At 39.8% G+C, this 21,755-nt stretch overlaps 1 protein-coding gene across 1 annotated transcript in view; it reads left to right on the plus strand.

The window, feature by feature from the left end:
• The first annotated feature begins 309 nt into the window (after window positions 1–309).
• gramd1bb (GRAM domain containing 1Bb) overlaps window positions 310–21,755 on the plus strand; it is a 124,799-nt gene continuing 103,353 nt past the window's right edge. Inside the window, exon 1 of the mRNA XM_053623579.1 lies at window positions 310–647. The gene's annotated coding sequence lies outside the window, so the exon portion shown is untranslated. The remainder of the gene's footprint in view (window positions 648–21,755) is intronic.

A 21,755-nucleotide genomic window follows, 5' to 3' on the forward strand; every position in this document is an offset into this window, starting at 1 on the left:
TTTAAAGGCAAAATTGCAGCCTGTCAGCAAAATAACGTGATCATATATTCTTGGATTTATTGTTGAAAAAGAATTCAAAATCCATTTTTTAAAGGTAGCATTTTGAAGAGTAACACGGGTTAAATGGCACCACAATCGTAGAATCACCAATAAACACACACATATACTGTATGTACACTACATGTATGAATGCATTTAGTACACAGACACACACACACACACACACAGAAAAAGCAGACAGTCTTTCTCTCTGATGCGTGAAGGAGGGAGGAGGAGAGTAAGCACATGGGGAGAGGGAAAGCGTGTGGGAGTGCGTATATGTGTGTGTGTGTGTGTGTGTGTGTGTGTGTATGAGGTTGTTGCTGGAGTAAGACTAGAAGAGAAAGCATACGGTGAGGCAAGAAGCATAGAGAGGAGAAAAGTGGACTGCTCCATCCTTAAGCGAGGACATCAGATATTCTCCTGGACAAGGAATCCCCGAGTCCGAGAGAAAGGGAGAGACAGTGGGAGAAAGAAGAAAAGGACTGACAGGACTAAGGAAAGGAGAGGGAAAAAAGGAAGAGGTGGATAAGAGAGAAGAGTTGATGGCACGGCAAAGTGATGCTTCAGTGTAGTCTTTTCCTCTCTGATACAACTTAACACTGAAGGTAACAGCATCTCTTAGCACATTTCATCTGTTTCCACGTCAGTGTGTGTGTGTGTGTGTGTGTGTGTGTGTGTGAGTGTGTTTTTGTTTGTGCTTGAAAGCTGTCTGTTCATTTTTGCTGTTGATGCATGATCAATGTGGGCTTGTTTTTGGAAGTGTGTGTGAATGTGTACGTCTGTGTATATTATAGTGAGAGAGAGACAGACAGACAGAGAAAGAGAGAGAGAGATAGAAAGAAAGAGAGAGAGGGAAAGAGAGAGAGAGAGAGAGAGAGAACCTAACAATGAGGACAGCATCATCAGACCGCAGAAAGTTTAATGATCCATCGCAGGATAAACATCACTGCTGAGATCATGACATCAATTCCACGCTGTGTATTTAAGCAGCTGCAGGTGGTATTATGATAGTCGAGTACCGGTGCTCGCCCGGTGCTTAATGGCTCTGCTAATCTGCTCGTGTCTCCTTTACCCACGCTGCATTGCTGGATTGTACATGTAAACATAAGTCTTGGGTATTAAATGAGGTCTGGATTTATCTTTTTTTTTTCTTCAGAAGAACTCATTATTATCAGCAAACTATTTGCTAATGGCATGAGATAATTGCAGTAAATGAATCCACAAGAGTGCTACTGAATTCTCGAACTGTATTCATCAGAAGATGTGACGTACAGTCTTTGAGGTACTCTGTGGAAGTGTCACAACAACTCACACACTACCTCGCATACTGTTTTTGTAAAAGGAACAAAATTGAGGCGATGAAACCCATGTTGCGCAAGACTTCACACTGATCTTAAGAACATTACGCAGTATATTCCTAAAAGTACTGAATTCCGTTTCTTCAGAAATCACACATCTGGTTTTAATAATAATAATAATAATAATAATAAATCACCACAGTGCTGTTGAATCCTTAATGAATTTTCTATAACAGTGGCTCCAACCGTAATTCATTTAATACATTATCGTTTCATACAGGACACTCAGGCTGTAAATAATAATAATAAATGGGTTAGAAACACGCCATTTAACAATTAATGATGTATATTTATTGATATGTCGAAGTGTTTTTGTTTGTATTTGTTTTTGAAGAGATGTTTATGTTACATTTTTGGAAGGAGTCTCCAGTTTCAGCGCTGAACAACACGGGAAAGTCTTCAGGATCGAGGATTCGCATTTGCATTTGCAAGAGATTGTGGCAAGGGAACAACTGTTAGTACTTACTATAGCATAAACGTTAACAGGAACTTGTTTCTTGGATGTTACGCAACATTAATTGTAACTAGAAATGGATACAAAGTACAACGTGGAACAGTGGCTTAGTGGTTAGCACATTTCCCTCACACCGCCACCCTGTGCGTGTGGAGTTTGCGTGTTCTCCCTGTGCTTCGGGGGTTTCCTCCAGGTACTCCGGTTTCCTTCCCCAGTCCAAAGACATGCATTGTAGGCTGACTGGTATTCCCAAATTGTGATTGTACGATGCAATGGGTTGGTAACCCATCTAGTGTGTCCCCTACCTTGTGCCACAAGTTCTCTGGGACAGGCTCAAGGCTCCCCAAAGACCCTGTGTAGGATAAGCGCTATGGAAAGTAGATGGATGGTGTCCCTCTTTAATAAATAAATAAAAATGTCAGCGAATAGCTGGCTGTGGTATACGAAGAATAGAAACTGTGATGATAATGGTGATTCCACTTCATGTCGAACTGTATCACATATTGATTATTTTCACGTAACAGTACAGCCCCAAGCGTTTGACTCCTTCCTTATCGCTCGCTTTTCTCTCTGTATGTGTACATCTACGTCTTTCTGCTTTATTATGTCTTCTGTCTCTGTCTGTTAGTAAGAGCGCCAAAAAAAGCAGGAAGAAGAGGAATGAACTCTCATTAATGTCGAATCTCTAGTACACATGTCAGCTAACTAAAACATCGCTTCCTCTGACTCGTGCCAGAGTGACACGTCAAATTTCGCCTCATTTGAAGAATATTAGCTAGATTGTTTGAGCTTACACAGAAATTCGAAAAACTAGCGGAACAGATTGCTGATAAATGGCCCATTTATCTTCAAATCCCAGTGAAGAATTTTGATTCATGTTTAATAACCTCATTCATAACTCCACAGCCGTCCACAGAAATAGATTCGGAAACATTTCCATCCGCTTGCTCGACGGAAATCAACAGAAGTAATATGTTTTCTGGAATATTCCGCCGTTGCGACGTTTATCTTAACCTGACTCCCAGGTGCACCTTATAGCTTACATCTATGGAAATGTTCAGTGGTGAAATCGTATTGGAGGACGTATGTACTCCTCTCACCTAAAGACGTTATTGAGAGATGTGATGTGTTGGTTCCAGCTTCACAGACAGTTGAAGAATTCTGCTCCAGAGTACTCGGAGCTGTTAATGTGTATCCAATACAATTATGTTAAATTTGTAGAGACCGTATCAAGTAATTGTTACAGTGTTGTTGCAAACAAAGATCTGATCACTAAACACGCCATGTGTCTCAGATCTTACTATTTGTCATTTGACTTGTGCAAATTTGTACTTCTTTTGTCAGAGATAATGTTGGTCTCAGATGATTTCATTTTTATATACTAGAACAGCCGAGTCTAATCTCAGGGTAGTTTATGTTCGCGTTGTTTATATCATCTAGTGGAGAATGTAGATTGGATTGGATAATAAAATATACAGAGAAGACAAATGAATAAAAATAAACACAACAATCTCTTCTTGCCAGCTCATTCCAGTTGGCCTTAAAGCTGTACAAGACCCTAAGCACGACATTGTACATTTAACCCACAACCTTGTGCAAACCAAATGCTGAAAAGTCTTGTATCTCCTATAACAAGAGAGCGAATGTTAGCGAACTACATTTACATTCACGGCATTTGGCAGACACGCTTATCCAAAGCGACTAACGTTTATCTTATTTAAACAACTGAGCAATTGAGGTTTAAGGGCCTTGCTCAAGGGCCCAGCAGTTCAGGGATTTTAACCCATGACCTTCTGATCAGTAATCCAATGTCTTAACCACTGAGCTACCACTGCCCTGTTAAAAAAAAAAAAAAAAAAAAAAAAAAAAAAAACAAACAAACTCTGGCTTGTCTGGGATTTGAACCCAGGACCACTCTCACCAAAAGTGAGAATCATAGCACAACTCCATGAGCCAAATCACCTATAGACCACATAAGCTCACTCTGTTGCCCTTTCTGATCCTACAGCACAAGAACGGTTACAGTAAATTATCTAGTTAATGTTTGTTCACTAGGTAAAAGACAAGGCAGGTGCAAAGCCATGATATATATTTACATGATATACTTATTTGCTTACTACACTCAGTCACTTCACAGTTAAACATATTGAGAGAAGCTATCCAGACTCATGTAATATTCATACTGGCAATGTGCGGACTCTTCAGCTAGCCAAAAACGTTCGCCAATGATTTTTTGCTTCCGCTGCAAACATGATGTGCTGTATCAAAAACTTCATGGGGAGGATAAAAACTCGCCGCATCTGTCCCTGTCACTGGTTCACCGGTTATCCTTCCTTGGATTACTTTTCTTAAGTACAAACCACTGCATACCGGGAAGACCTGCCGTTTTGGAGACGCTCTGTCCCAGTCGTCTAGCCATCACAATTTGACCCTTGTCAAAGTCACTCAGATCCTTACGCTTGCCCAGTTTCCCTTCTTCCAACACATCAGCTGTGAGAACTGACTGTTCACTTGCTGCCTAATATATCCCACCTCTTGACAGGTGCCACTGTAACGAGATAATCAATGTTATTCACTTCACCCGTCGGCGGTTTTAATGTTACGGCTGATCGGCGTAATATGTAATCATGTAACGTGACAACGGGAAGATTTCTATAACAGAGAAGATCATTACAAATACTTTCTCGCAAATACTTTGGCTTTGTCTCAGATCGCATGATAGCATAATAAATAGTATGGCAGTACACCGGTGGTCATATTTAGACATACTATTCAGGGTGTATCATGCAATTTTAGACCAACCTTGAATATTCCTTGAATGTGCACTGACCTGCTACTTGCAACACTCCGTAGAGACAGTAGCTTCTGACCCGCGAATCTCCAAATCCCACATCTAACAGCTTTAAACTGGGCCTAGATCAGATCTAGGTTGAGAATGTCTAGGTTCAGATGATCAGACATTGGTGCTGATGGTCATAATTTCAGATCTAGTCTATATTCACCAAATGCAGTGACGTTCTTACACACATGCCTTCTTAACTACTATATCTAAATCCTAAAGGAAGTGATGAAAAAATCTATATTTAATCCAATCATGCAATTTTTTCCATTCATGATTTAAAAGTGGAAAGAATGCATACTGATTTTGCCGAACTGCTCAAAACTCGACAAACAACATGAATTTGTCGCAGCTCGGGTAATTTGACTTTATCGTACTTCCTTTCTGACCCTCTGTGTCGTCTCATTACAGACATGCAAAGCTGTTTCAGCTTTGAGAAATAATCCCAGTGGTGCTGCCATTAGTGGCCTAGCCATTAGTGTGGCTTACGCAAGTGTGAATTTGTGCCACAGTTGGGATCAGACTTTCCATGCTGTGTTTTTTTTTTTTTTTTTAAACTCAGTATTTAATAATATCAAAGCCGGAAAAAAAAAAAAAAAAAAAAAAAAACCCACTTCAAAATATGTTTTGGAGCGTGTTCGTCATGGCGTGCAAGTCAACACGGATCTACATAGCCATTGGTCCATTGAGCATTTCTTCTACAATTATATCAAGCTGTAATTTATTCCAGTCGGTAAATGGCAGTGAGGTTTGATTGCTGGCTTTGATACAACTCTGGTGAGATGGAAATGTTCTGAATTTGTTCTGAATAACTGTTCAGTTACTGAGTGAATTGCTAGCATGTCTAACCTCAGTGTATTGGAGACTATTGGAGAGATTTTCTTAACATGGCCCAGCTACATTGAAAATGATGTAACGAACGTTACAACTGGAATAAAAACAACCTTTTCATATTAATAAGTAATTAGCAATAAACTATTTCACCCTTAATCCTACTGTACATATGTTCACATTAGTATGTTTCTCAGATCATTTGTAGCTTGTCTCTCGTGGGTGTGTAGTAGCCGATAGTAGCTATGCTATACAGTATAAAGCTTATAAAGCAAGGAAGAAAATATATATATATATATATATATATATATATATATATATATATATATAAATAACGCAGTAATCAGTGTGAAAATTGGGTGTTTGATTTACATTTTCAGAAGCATGTTAGGCTTCGTGCTAGCATTGTTGACAGATTAGCAAAGGAAGCTAACTGCTAGCTGTGTACACTCACCCAGAATTCTGTGAATTCCTTTCAAGCTTTATTTATCGTTGTATTGTTTTTATGCATGTTTAATAAGAAGTCATCTAAGACTGGATATGATGAAATCACAGTTATTAGCTTTTCTCCCATTTTGTTTGTGACGGTAAATGGAAACTAACTGCAGTTAGGAACTAGTTGTGAGTGGGGGGAAATAAGGAAATGTACTACACACCATAGGATCGGTCTGAGGAATCATTCAAGCTTGTTCAATTCTCACGGTTGCGCATTTGTTTTTAAACAATATTCTACCCATCATTAGACTCTCCTGATCCCTTTAACTGCTATTCTTAGACACTCGAACAACAGAGAGAACACAAGCTCAGACATGACCAGTGTAAAGCCCTGAAGGAAGAAAATATTGACTTGGTATTATTTGAGTGACAGATGAAAATATTTTTCTCTCGACTTCTGCCTGCTATTGCTATCTTTAGCGTCTGTCATAATCGGTATATACCAAAACCACAGGTATAGTGCACTGTTGATGAGAAGGGACTGGTATTTTCTCTGACTATTCCGACATTTCCTCTCTGCAATGGTGTTTATGTAGCCAGAGGATTGAAGATGACTGGCATCAGGTGTTCTTCTTTATTGTGAAGGTCTGGCTGGTTAGGGAACGCTGTCCTTCACCAGGGGGTTTATAACAGTCCAGTGTTACAGTGGCATGTATGAGTTACAGACATTAACAAATCAAAACACAACAGCAGTTTGGAGAGGACAACAGCAAAGAATAGACACAAGAGAAAAACTAAACACACAACAGCAAAGAATAGACACAACAGCAAAGCTAAACACAACAGCAAAACTAGACACAACAGCAAAGCTAAACACACAACAGTAAAGCTAAACACACAACAGCAAAAGCAGAAACACAACAGCAAAGCTAAACACACAACAGCAAAACTAGACACAACAGCAAAGCTAAACACAACAGCAAAGGTAAACACACAACAGTAAAGCTAAACACACAACAGCAAAGCTAAACACACAACAGCAAAACCAGAAACACAACAGCAAAGCTAAACACACAACAGTAAAGCTAAACACACAACAGCAAAAGCAGAAACACAACAGCAAAGCTAAACACACAACAGCAAAACTAGACACAACAGCAAAGCTAAACACAACAGCAAAGGTAAACACAAAACAGTAAAGCTAAACACACAACAGCAAAGCTAAACACACAACAGCAAAGCTAAACACACAACAGCAAAACTACACACAACAGCAAAGCTAAACACACAACAGCAAAACCAGAAACACAACAGCAAAGCTAAACACACAACAGCAAAACTAGACACAACAGCAAAGCTAAACACAACAGCAAAACCAGAAACACAACAGCAAAGCTAAACACACAACAGTAAAGCTAAACACAACAGCAAAGGTAAACACAAAACAGTAAAGCTAAACACACAACAGCAAAGCTAAACACACAACAGCAAAGCTAAACACACAACAGCAAAACTAGGCACAACAGCAAAGCTAAACACACAACAGCAAAACCAGAAACACAACAGCAAAGCTACACACAACACAGCAAAGCTAAACACACAACAGCAAAACCAGAAACACAACAGCAAAGCTAAACACACAACAGCAAAACTAAACACACAACAGCAAAACTAAACACACAACAGTAAAACCAAAAACTAAAAGATCAACTTTACACAGCATTAAAATGAGGACGAGAACACAGAAAGGAAACTTCATTATTCAGAAGAAAGAATAACTCCACATTAAAATGACATAAGTAACTTATAGTCACATGCCATGTCCAATCAGCAGTGAGAACGTGATGTCGAATAATGGCGTCCTGTTTCATTTTGAGCTGTGTAATCGTGGTGTTGTATTTTTGGTTTTGTTGTTGCGTTTTCTGATTTGCTCTTGAGTTCTGCCGCATGCGAAACATGTTTTGCACTTATGTGTCACTGTACACTGGTATCTGATATAGGATTTGGCATTTCAGCTTCCTGAAAACCATCAAGATGCTGGAACTTTCTTATTTCCATTGGTGAGATTGGTGACTGGTCTCACTGTGCAAAATTGGCCACACTAGTTAAATATAACTATGCATATAGCATGTTTATTTGTCTTATTTTAATGTTAATTGGACATATGATCCGATATTTACCAGCACAACAGAAAGTGACATAGGATATTGTGCATTATCACTGATATTTTTTTTCTTTTCTCTTCATCCCTTCTTCTTTCTGTTCTTTCATGCTTTGTTTGGCAGGATTTCCCTCCTTTGCTCCCCCTCCATCTATCCGATACATAGTGGAGAGGCTCTGTATCTCTCCCCATCTCTTTGTTTCTCTCTCCCACTGCTTTTATATTTCTTTCTTTCTCTTGCTGTCAGATATAGTCTCTTCCTGCTAGGATAGGTGTGTAATCTGCTCCCATCATGCCCTTCTGCACACATGATGGACTGAACATGGTCAGATTCAGCTGGTCGCTGATCTGTGTTTACCTTCGAACTGAAGATAGACTGATTACTTTTATTTGTCCTCTCTCAAACCCCGTACTCTGTACTGGAATTGGTCATTGTCAGCTGGTGGCGTACATTATGTGAGAAAACTCATTTCATGATGGCCTGGGTACATGCACACAGGCTGGTATTTGTCACCTGCAGCTGGCACCCTGTGAGTCAATAGAGTTAATAGAAAGCCTTTATCCGACTGTATGAGTTACTAGTAATACAGTTACATTAATTGTTTCTAATTCTTATTTAACAACTCTGGATATTTGCATGCAGTGCAGGGCTGCACAGCTGTTCCTACTTCATGACTCAGTGTCTACGGCTATAGCACTTGTACTAAATAAACTCCATTTACTAGATTTCATTTTTTTTGTTAAAGAGAAAAGTGCATTAGTCTGCGTGACGGTGAGGGGGTGTAAGAAGAGTGAATGCAACGAATGCAATCGGTCTTACTCAAAAGCAGTGGAGAATGTTTCCATGAGGTGGAATTTCGCTGAATGAAATAGGTCTAACTTGAATGCAGTGGATCGAACTCCAACGTAACGGATGCTAATTAAATGAAACAGGGCTACCTTGCATGCAGCGGATCAAAATCGAATGCAGTGGACCTCATTTAAAAATAAGGAGTGTAACTCAAATGCGACGACTTAAAAGAAATCGGCTTGTATGAAATTAGCTCTAACTCAAATGCACAGGGCCGTAAGTGTATGAAGTTGGATTTAAGTCGGTTCATTGGGTAACTTGAATGCAGCGCTCGAATATTGTAAGTCTGACTCAAAGAAATTTGAATGAAATGAGTTCAACTTACAAATGCGACAGGTCTAACTCAAATGCAATGGATCTTATTTCAAATAAATGAACCTGACTTGTATAAAATCTATCTAACTCAAATGCATTCTGATTTGTATGAAATGGGATTTAACACAATTCATTCATTTTCATGTAACTTGAATCTCCATTTCAAGTTGAGCTGGTTTGGGCACCTGGTAAGGATGCCCCCTGGGCGCCTCCCTAGGGAGGTGTTCCAGGCACGTCCAGCTGGGAGGAGACCTCGGGGAAGACCCAGGACTAAGTGGAGAGATTATATCTCCACACTGGCCTGGGAATGCCTCGGGATCCCCCAGTCAGAGCTGGTTAATGTTGCTCGGGAAAGGGAAGTTTGGGGCCCCCTGCTGGAGCTGCTGCCCCCGCGGCCCGATTACGGATAAGCGGTTGAGGATGGATGGATGGATGGATGAATCTCCGATGAAATAACTTGAGCTCAGATGAAGTGGAAGTAACTGAAATACAGCAAGTCTAACTCAAATGCAGTGAATATTACTTAAGGGAAACGAACCCAACTTGTAGAAAATGTACATTGAATGCAAATGCATTTGTATGAAATCGGGTTTAGCTCAATTCAGCGGGTTTCATGTACACTTAGCTCTCATGTAATGAAACGGCTGTAACTCAAATCAGTCCATACAGGATTTCGCAGAGTATCTTTTATCTGATTGTTGCGGCCAAAAATGCTTGAGTTTGCTGCGGCTTTGTGCAAAATTTGTGATGCGATTTGCTCCGTGTTTTTGTGATGTTTTTTTTTTTTTGGCAGAAAACTACTAGAACTGACAAAATTGCAATTACACGAAAGCTTGTTTCGTGCGATCTTTCACAGGGATGTTTATCGGTAAATAAGACCTTTTAGCTGTACTCATGTTCGACGCTCGTGAATCGAAGATATTCCTCTGAATATTGCGGAGTTTGCTTGATTTTGCATTCCTTTCTGTAACTCATTCAAAAGCGTTCTAACTTGAATGAGGTGAGCCAAATTTAAACACAATAGTTAATAATAGTTAATCGCTCAAAAGGACCTGATCTACTGGTGTAGCTATAATGTAGGAAGTGTAAGTAACTCATCTGCTAGAGCGCCATCTTACATTTGTAGACAATTGAACCCCGGAGTTCAAACTTATATAAAATGGAGTATGCTAAACATAAATATACGGTATGTGGGTAATGTCTGCAAGTGTTATTTTGCATGTGAAATCACTAGTGGCAAGTGTTCAGTCACTGCTGGTTATTCTGATGAATAATGGCACGGTTTGGTCTGTCAGATGCTCCGTAGGTCCTGCCGGGTTTTGGCCACACCAGAGGCCAAGTGCCACAGCATATGCGTCCTCTACTGTGCCAAGCCAGGGTGTGTACTGAGATCTGCATTTGCCAGGCATGAAGCATGTGTCACTCCCACGCCTGCTCTGAATTGTGATAAAGAGCTGTGTGTGAGTACGCCAAGATGTGGCTCTGTGTGTTGGCCATTTTGTCAGTTTTGTGTCTGCAAAGAAATGTATCAGTATCGGGAATTGTTGTTAGCAGTCGGGCATGTCATGGGAAGGAGTAGACAATTTATCCTTCTCAGAGGTCCTGTGCAGAGACTGGGAGAGCTGGAAGTTCAGAACATCTCTTTATTTGTTTGTTTGTTTGTTTGTTTGTGTTGCATCTGATTAGAGGCAAAAAAAAATACAGAATTCACTGAGAAACAATTCAAAGAAATGCACAATTACAACTGATGAGACTTTGCAATGAAAATAACGGAACAGACAAGTAAAAATAGACGAACTAATCAAAAGGAAACACAGAACAGCCGTCCACATTAAGGTAACAAAGCAGTGATAAGACAGGGGCAGAGACATGACTGAAAGCAAAACATGACACATGGCCATAACACAGCTCAGTGGTTAAGGCATTGGACTGATGAGACTTTGCAAGGAAGTTCAAATCCCAGCACCACCAAGCTGCCACTGTTGGGTCCTCGAGCAAGGCCCTTAACCATCACCTGCTCAGTTGTATAAATGAGATATATATATAAGACGCTCGGGATAAGGGCATCTGTCAAATGCCATAAATGTCATGTAATACTCAGAAGCTAACAAAACTGCGATCATGAACTCACTGTCCAGACTCGCATCCCTTGTATACACTGTGTTCCACACTCAATCAAAAGAAACCGGCAGACGTGATAGATTTTTTTTCCCCCCTCTTCTCCCTTTGTGTTCTTTATCAACCTGATGTTTGAAGAATTCTTGTCCATTTATTTCAAACATTCCAGCGGTCTCTCTCGTCACTGTGTTTCTTCAGTTCTCAAACATTCCACGCATCCCTGTGCCGCTCTGATCGCACGGTCAGCGATAATATGCTGGATTCCTTACGCATTTCTCACATGATCAAATATGTGCTCGTTTCCATTGCTGATATCAGCTTTCGCATGCTACTTGCTTCAGATTAGTAAGGAATCAAACACAACACAGTGTGCAGTTTCAGAAAAATAATCAGCGTTACAAAGGGTAACGAACTGCACTTACTCTTACCCCCTGAAGATGATTCTTTTCTAGAAAAGCACACCCCAAAGTCTTTTATTCCTCTAATACTACAGCAATTTGCCAACAATTACATTAAACATTTAAACAACGACGTGTCGTAAATCTGTTTTATCCCTCTTTCTTATTTATTTCCTCATTTTTCTTATTTTATTCCTTTTATGGATGTGCCTTTGATGACCACGGGATCTGACGATCCGCGCTGTAACTATATCATGAATCACAGAATACCTGTGTAAAGAGACTGAATATATAATAAGATGTTTCTAACACTGATCGCGTTGTTACTTACTTCACGATGTAATGAGGTCCTGTAAAGAGGGAGGAAACAAACAACAGACATAAAACACAACCGAGAAAAAAGATGAGAAATAAAATGAAAAGAAACACAAATAGAGTCGTAATGATAAGAATGGGAAAGTAATAGTTATATTAATAGAGAGAGCGTGAGAGAGAGCGTTAGAGAGAGAGAGAGAGAGAGAGAGAGAGAGAGAGTCAAATAGCTAAAGAAGTCCAGTCTTGCTGTGATTGGTTATTTTCGTTATAACATTAACGCTTAGATTGATGAAAGGTCTGCATCTCCTTTTTTCGTTCTTTCATGTTCTTGACTTGATCTGGTGTTTCTCTCATATTACCAGCATAGAATTGATCAAATCATGCACAGCAAACAGCTTTATAATGCTCATTGATCCCTCAGGAGACTTGATCCTCCACCTACACTGTGTTTATCCTGTAGATGATCAGAACCTAGATGGGTTTATTTACTGCTTTTAGAATAACAACATAAAAGGGTCATTCTTTTTGTTTTAACACCACAGTGTTGTCGAATCCCTGAATCTGATAGATCAGAAAGTGTTTCCGTAACAGCACCCGACTGTGTTTCGCCCTTGTTATCGTTTCTATAGTAACCACTCATTTACTATATGTTCCACGTATAGTAAATGAGGAAATATCCACCACTGAAAAATCTTCAGGACAGAAGACTTTGCGCTTTGCCGTTTCTTTACGGGGACAAGCCGAGCGTATTTCTTTTCGGCTTATCGACTTCAAGAACGTGAAAAAAAAGAGACGCCGGTGAGGGACGGACTGTTTATAGCTGCTGTAACATAAACGATAAGACGAACGAACGTTAAACATTACAGTTACGTTAAACGTAAATGGATAAAACATACGCGTCAGTCGTAATAAATTTCAATTGTAACAGTTAGCACATCGCTGTGGTAAAAGGGTTTAACATATTAAACATTTCAGAACATGCTGTCACACCGATCCGTTTTATTACTTATTTATCACATGGAATGAGTACACGCACCATTGATAACTATAAATAAAGAAAATATGCATAATAAGTAACGGAATTGAACCTAAAATGGAAGTCCCACTAAATTGAAATAGTTCCACATTAGGGTCTGATATGTAATAGTACTGAGTGAGTAAGCTGCATAATCTAAGGCATGAACTGGAACTGTCTGAATATAAAACAGAATTAGACCAGCAAATCAAATTTGGGATCTATAAATAGAACCCCATTCCTTATATTATTTTGGTCATGGTGTGTGCACTGAATACTGATTAGCTCTATAATCAACTGGCTGCATGTTTTCAGAGGTTTCACCGATATTACTGCACGCCATAGCCTGGAGGGGATTAGTTCGAGTGGAAGCCTGTGGGGTTTCTCTTCTGTTCTTTGGCTTAGAAAAAAAAGTCAGAGTTCCTCCCCTGCAGTCCACTAATAAAGCAATGGAAATTTCTAGATTAAGATGTTTTCCATAGCTCCTGCGCAATTTTTTTCCCCCCTGTCATTCAAGCACTTTCTGTAATAAAGCCTGAGAACAGCATGAGGTATATCGATATAGTATGCAGTATATTGGAAAAGTTTTTGATGCTCAGGGATCAGTTTGACTCCAATGGATTCAAGATACTTTTCACGTGTGACTCGTTACTGCTGCATTACTCCTGTTGAAGACTTTCATCGTTTTTATACTTTTTGCTTTACCGTTTTGAGAACGGTTCTCTGTTTGGTTGGCTTGGACTTTGTTAAAGATGTCAGGTTCTTTTTTTTCCTTTCGTTCTATTTTACAAACAGTGTGAAATTTCCATGTGCAACCTCATCCTCTGGACTATTTTTGGAGTGCATCTGAGTTCACATTTATCACCTCCATCCTCAAAAGGGACTTCTAAGTCTGCAATTAGAGCACGAGACAACAGCGCCTGGTTTCTCTAAAACTCTGTGGCACAAATGCACACTGACCTGGCTGAGTTTTCAACCGGATTTTCACATCCACAGGATGTTCCAGACCCATCAAACGAGCACAGTGTGCCTGTTTTAGTTGCACACTAGGGCTGAGGTCGTTACGGCAGCAGGTCTCTAAGGCAGGGCATCCCTTATCATATTTGACAGTGAATCCCCAGTCAGGTGATATAAGAGAGGGCGGTAGGTTATGCCTGGAGAACCAATGCTGTGGTAAATTAATGCCCCGTGGCACAGACCTCTGATTGAATACGACGAATGCCACGAGTGATGAGAAACTGCGCAATAATTACATCAGATAAATACAAAGTCATGCTGGATATCAAGTAGTGCTAGTGATTGCTCTGAGCACTTCAAAAGAAAGAACCAGAAAAATTTCTTCCTCTGATACATGACATTTGGTGAATATCACAAAAATATGTCTATTATAGCAATCTCCACTCGTGTGAATTCTGTTCTATGTCTAAGAAGCTCTAATTTGTTAAATCTCACAGTCATCACCCTTAGCAACAGTCTACGTAAGCACTGGTTTCTATCTTTGCTCGGTGTGTTAATCTCTCCTGAGACTGAGCAGGTGAGTTTATAAAGGCGTGCAATTACTCCACAGTGTGCTGACACTGAATCTATTGACGAGCTCCTGCTTACACACTGTAAAAAAAAAAAGCTCTGTCCTAACTATATTCGTGCTGGCCTGGGAGAACATCATTCATGTGGTGAAATTTTGACATTTTCTACTACTACTTCTCTTTTCTTTTTTGCACGTATTTCAGTCAGAAGTAAAGTTCAGAGCCCGGTCGATCCCAGTCGATTCCATTTTAAATGAAGGATGCTGAGGCATGGGTTGTCTAAAAATAACAAATATATAACAGAGATGTAACCAAATGCGAACACATTATTCAGAATGAACAGATACAATGTTCAGATACTGTACGTAGTAATAACATACAATAATAATAATAATAATAATAATAATAATAATAATAGATACAGATATTGGTGTTTTTTTCTTCTTCTTAGAAATCTGTTTAAGGGCACCTGTTTGAAAATAGATTTGTGTATCGGAACTAAGCAGGACTAAGCTTGTCGATCGTATATGAACATTACATCATTCATTCATCCATAGTAACTGCATGGTCAGGGGTGCAGTGGTTTAAATTAGGCTACTGGGTTGTTTACATTTTGGGAAATAGAACCGACTAAATTTCTTAGAAAATATCGCAGCCAGGTACGAACAAAAATAATACCTGCTTGAGCTGGATTTTTTTCTTAAAAAACATCTCTAGATCGATCACGATCATCTCTAGATTGATTAGGATCATACTGAGATCAGCTGTGATCATGTTGAGACTGCGTATATTGGCGTGATGTAGCTGAGGTTGAGGAACTGCCAGAGTAAGAATTCACACACCATGCTGTCAGTGCTGGGTGGGGGGATGGGGAGGGGGGGGGGTTGTTGTGATGGGGGGCAATCAGGTATTTTGAGCTGGCTGTTTTCTGCAGGTGCATGCTCTAAATTTCTGGTACTATGTTTAGAGATCTTGAAGCGTCTTGTTGACCCAGTGAAGCGGGGGAATAAGAAAGTGGGAATTTTTTTTAAATAGGGTTCCTGTTTTGAATGGATTAGTTTGAATTAGTAACAGCTTTTGAATCTGCATTGAGCAGCAGTCGATTCAGAGTTATAAATCATTTCTCAACCGTGATCGATCACAGGACAGAGGTGGTGCGAGAGAAAAAGCAGAGGAAAAAGGTTTAGCACAATTTATAGGTCTCTTCGTTAGGTAAGGTATAAAGCGTACGAATAATACATCCCAAATTAGTAGGAATAATTTGATTTAATTGAATTTAATCACCTTCATTTGTACAGTAGCTATATAATATAATAGTTTACTATTATTACAATTAACTATTATATTGTATAGCTAATTATAATGAGCAATAATGGTATTAGCAATTGTAGGTAATATTTTAATCCAGAGCTTTTGAAGGACTTTTTTTGGGGGGGGGGGGGGTGCGGGGGACTTTCTCTTTTTTCTTTGACAAACGCATAGATGGTGTAAGGTAGCTAAACTTATTCTGGGATTAAGAAAGTGTATTTCTAAATGACATGAAATAGGACGTGTCGAGGATCTGAGACCGAAGTACCATGAAGTACGATGAAGGTGGAATTCTGCTCTTCACAAACAAGTCCCAAAAGAAATCAACGTGAACATAATGCTAAGTGAACCTAACCCTAACTCTAAATCCAGCTGAATCATTCTGAAAGACCATGTCCTTTTGCAGATGAATGTTTCACAGTGGAAACATGAAAAATGACCTTAGAGTTCCAGCTGCTTCATCATTTTTGTTAGGCATCCAAGCGCTAGAAGACTTCTGGTCATTTTGACATGTTGGATGTCCTAATATGTCATCCTCCTCCCCAGTGCTTAGTAATGAGGACAGTAAAGGCGTTTGCTGTGTAATTATACAGCACAAGGGTTCTGTAATGGATTGGCAGTCCCACCATCTATGCACAAAAAAAACTCTATGTAATGATGGCTGTAATGATGTTCCTGGTATTTTTGGTCTTCTATAGAAACTATCTGAGTATTTTGGTAGTTGTAAATTAATTGTGTAACTGCAAGGGGAAAGAAAGAAAAATATATGGTGGTGCAATGGATTTCACACGAGTGGGGGTGAATACTTATGCAGTCACTTTTATAAATGTATTCATAAATACACTGTGCAAACTATACTGATCTCCCCTTCCCCCGACTGCAATATTATGGCTTATTTTATTTTGATTCCTGACATATGATCTCAATTAAGTCGATTTCAGTCATGGATTGTAACAATACAAAATGTGGTAAATGTCAAGGGGGCGAATACTTATGCAACACAATGCACTAAAGGCGAGCAGCAAAGAGAGAGAGGACAGACCTGCCATTTTAAACTAGCACACTTACTGTCTCTTTCACCTCCGAGGCGCCGCTTGTGTTATCGGTTCCTTTTCTGATCCACTTCATACCATTTTTCAAACACATTTTGTTCTTTTATCTCACCAACTGTCTCCTTTCCACAACACTGAATATATTCATCATAAAAGCCCAAATGGATGTCTGATTTCATTCCGCCTTAACGATTACCATCGTGCTGTAGTTAAAGAGAGAGACGGTCGTAGATTGAGATTTTATTTCTGCTAGTTTATTTGATTTTATTTATTCATTATGATTTCGGTAATAAATTCCCACCAGTCATAACGATGACGCAATATCCCTTCTTTCCAACAATCTTCCTATGAGCATCAGACAGAAAGTTAACGACTTTTACCGTCTTAGTGACCTTCGGCTCCTCGACCTTTTACCTCACGAGACGAGGCAGCACATCACTCGGCACTTTAATTCATCGAATCGATATCTAATCACAGCCAAAGTGAGAGTCGCCTCAACTCCATGAAGCTGAGGGACTAGCTGTGGTCAATCTGTAGGTTCTCCACTTTATATTCTCCAGATAGTTTGTAATTTCAGCTGCAGTTACAGCAAAGATATGTATAAGATACTGTTCATTGCCTGGCATAAGTTTTCACCCCCCTTGATCTTTTCTACATTTTGTAGTGTTACAGCCTGGAACTGAAATGGACTTAATTGGGATTATATGTCATGAATCTACACAAAATTGATCATAATATTGAAGGGTGGCGTAGCGGTTAGCGTGTTTGTCTACACATGTTCTCCCCGTGCTTCGGGGGTTTCCTCCGGGTACTCCGGTTTCCTCACTCAGTCCAAAGACATGTATTGTAGGCTGCTTGGCTTTTCCAAATTATCTGTAATGTGTAAATGTGTGTGATTGTGCCTTCATGGAATTCATGTGTCATGTGATCTCAGTTCTCATTATGATAAATGAATCCAATCATCAGTATCTAAAACACAGTAAATGAGCACTGTGAAAGCCGTCACCCGTTGGCTGGAACTTTGCTCGGCTGCCCAGGTGCTATCAGCTAGCACTGTAATACATATTTTGTAAGGTTATCAGACACATGGAATGGATTAAAAGGGTCAAATTGGTTTTCCCCCTCGACTTTTATGGCTTTTTGGTTCGCACAGATTGCAATTTATCTGGCTTTATTGTTTTATATATGTTCCTCCCTAGCACTGCTCATGAATTGGACTCGAGGCAGTAACTGCAACTGCTCGTTTAAGAGCCCGTTGACCTCGTAAAGAGAACACACTGCCTGAAAGCAGACTTTTGTGTTGAATGTTTTGCTCACAAACATCCAATACAAGATGCCCTGGAGTGAAGCTTGAAATCTGTTCTTGCTTGTTTGTATACTAAGAATGCAGCACATTCGGATATTTTTATGATTATTAAACCAACAAGCAGGATAACGAGCCTCATTTCCCTTTCAATGGAAGCCATTTTCTATGATGTTATAAGATACAATTCTCCTTCCTTTACGCAAAAAAGCGTATTCTGTGAGTTTATTTCATCATTTAATGCGCAATTTAGATTTACACCTTCACCTTCAATCAAACCTGTTCAGAATAACGAACCAAAAATGCAGCACCGAGCAACAAACTGGCGCCAGAGGCAACCAAAACGTCACAATTATTTTAATATAAACACATTTAATGTGTTTCAGGACAGACTTTTCCTTTAAGACTTCAATATCTCTTTTCTTTCTACTTGCTTGAAGTTTGGACTGCCTAACGGTGATGTTCTTTCCGTTTCAATCGCTGGTGATTTAGTTTCAGTGGAGTATCCGTGAGTGTTTCCTGTGATTCTGAAGCACGTAAGACTGTGATTGCCTTCGTCTTCGCTTCTCAGAGACCGTTTAGTAACGGCGACCTGTTCTTGTTGTTGTCTTTATCTCTCTGCCGTTCTGGCACTCGCTCGTTCAGCAGCCTGCAGGGGCCGCAGGAGATCAAGAAGTGTTCTGGTTGACTGAAAAATGGTTCTCCGCGTTCATTAATTAGGTAACTCAAGTGAGAAAAGAGCTCTTTTTTCAGTTAATAGCTATGCGGTGTAGGGGAGATGATGTACAGGGTGGGAGGTGGGAACTTTGGTAACACAAAAATTCTAGCAGGCATTAGCAGGCATGCTATAGAGAAAAACTATATGGAGCTCAGCTATATACTATCAGCATAGGTGATAAAAAAAAACAAACAAACAATGTATTGGTTAAACCAGGGGTGTCCAATCTAATCCGGAAAGGGGCGGTGTGGGTGCAGGTTTTCATTCCAACCAAGCAGGAGCCACACCCGAGTCCATTCCACCAGTTGATCTTGGCTTTCAATAGACTCAGGTGTGGCTTCTGCTTGGCTGGAATGAAAACCTGCACCCACACCGGCCCTTTCCGGATAAGATTGGACACCACTGGGTGTCAAACACATCATATGCGCTTTTATTTTTGCACAACCTTTCCAGATTTTTTATGTTAACCCTTTTAACTTCAGATCTAGCCAGATTTTTTTGTTAGCATGCAGACTAAGTGATCACATCTTGGGTGCAGTTTTAGGGAGAATGTCGGGGTAACATCCACCCACCCATCCATCCATTCATCCATCCATCCATCTATACCGCTTATCCTCCTGGAGCCATGGGGTGCTAACCCATCGTAGAGCTCAAGGTAACATTAGCTAGCTACTTTGCTTGTTTTCCCCAGTTGTAAGCTAAGCAATAGTAAAAATAATATGTACTTAATAATTAGATGCTCTGCCAATTTTCTTTTACCAATCAGAGTCCACTAACCCGCCTTCTTGTTTTCTATTGGCTCACAAGACTGAGATTCTTGAGTTCTCCTCTATTTTTATTTCATAATAAATTTTCATATTTCTTTTTTGTTAGCTGCATTTTATTTATTTACATTCACTACGTTTATAACCAAAATTGTATCTCCTGATGGAATTTCGTAAAGGTTATGGCTATACTATAGATGTTCCTTCACCTCTATAATTCTTCCTTTATTATTTTAGAAGTCGGTCTTCATTGCTCACCTTCTTCCCCCCTCCCTTGCCTCTCATTAGTTCTCTTTGTCGCTGCTTTTCATCATCTTTTCTTCCAAACTCTGTCTGTCTGTTTGTCTGTATGAGTTCACCTGGAGGTTGTAACGAGTCATATATATATAACGAGTCTGGTTCGACAGAGCAGTTCATACTCTGTTACTAGGATGCTAGGATGAATTTTTCAGAGATCATTTCCTGTCTCTCAGTTCTGAACTGAGGACATTGACTGGTCTGGGTGCTCACACTTGATGTTCATATTATTTCTCATTCATGTCATTTACTCCTGCATTGTTGTTTTTCCTTCCTGCTGGTATTCTTTACAATTACATTGAAGCACAGACCGTTTTTCCAGTTTGGCTGTGTGCCATTTCAGCGAGCTGTGCACACATTAGCAACCAATTACGCAGAGTCTCTGTTACTCCCATATGGTTCACTCAGCTCATGTGTTACACTTTTCCAGTTTCATATGTGAATCCCAGAGGTAGTGCTACACCTTCGAAAGTGGTGGGGTGAAACTCCATGGCCTCGTGAACATTATTTACACCATTGTTACATTGATATCTGTGTTTTTCATTGGCGCCAAACATGCTACGTGCTTTCTGAATTGTGCAAGTTGCTTTTTCCGTAACGTCCGGGTTATACTGTTTCTCGGTGGCATTTTGACTCTCCTAGATCAGGGGTTCCCAAAATTTTCCAGGGCAAGGCCTCCCCAAATGGCATTAACATTTGACCGAGGTCCCCCTTTTGCAAGATGTCTTTAAAACACATTAAAAATACAGACTTCTGAATAAATCCCCCTTTTATTACTAATAATTACATCTTACATCTTTACATCACATTAGGAATTGATTGTGTGTGTGTGTGGTTGTCTGAGAGTGAGAGTTTATTTTTCACACCGAATTGTAGAGGCCCCCTGGGCGCCCCCTGGCGGCCCCCACTTTGAAAACCACTGTCCTAGATCTCCTAGATTCTAAATAGATCCCGTAAAATCAGCTCACTTCCTATGCTCATTATAATGAAATATAATTGGTCTCTAACATTCTCTCTCCCATCAAAATAACGCAGTAGGCAATACTCGGACACTCACAAGCAGTCTATATGTTGAGCCATTGAGACGTTCTTTCTTAATAATAAACAGATTATAGAGGTGATGGTACTTTTTTTTAAAGAAAGAGAATTGTTTATATGTGAAGGTGTCTGTAAGGAGATTCATGGAAGGAGTCTCCAGTGTCAGCAGTTTGTAACAGTCAGAGGTAAAGATGTAGCTTTTTGTTTCTGTCATGGCAAAGTCTAATGACGGAGGATGTTGCTCTTAATTGTTTCTCTGTCTCAAGAACTAGCTTCTTTCACAGGTGTTGCCCAACATTAAATGTACCTATAAATGGATAAAAAGTATGACATGTCATTTTTGGTCCTAGTTATTGGCAAATTGCTGTGATATATGAAGAATGAAGCACTGTTTATGGTTTGGCTTGGTTCGAATTTGTCATTTTGACGCCGGTGAAATGTTACAGTTAGCACCAGCGGCGTTCATGAATAAAATATTATGTAAAATATCGATGGTTTTGAAAAATGTCAAAACCCCAGTACTGTTTATGGAGGATGTAGTGGTGTTGTGCTCGGATGTATGCGTATTTATTGGCTGTGTGTGTGAGAGAGTAGAGGTCAGGGTGCATGTGATAGACA

Source organism: Ictalurus furcatus, chromosome 4 (assembly GCF_023375685.1).
Source record: "Ictalurus furcatus strain D&B chromosome 4, Billie_1.0, whole genome shotgun sequence".
Lineage (NCBI taxonomy): Eukaryota > Metazoa > Chordata > Actinopteri > Siluriformes > Ictaluridae > Ictalurus > Ictalurus furcatus.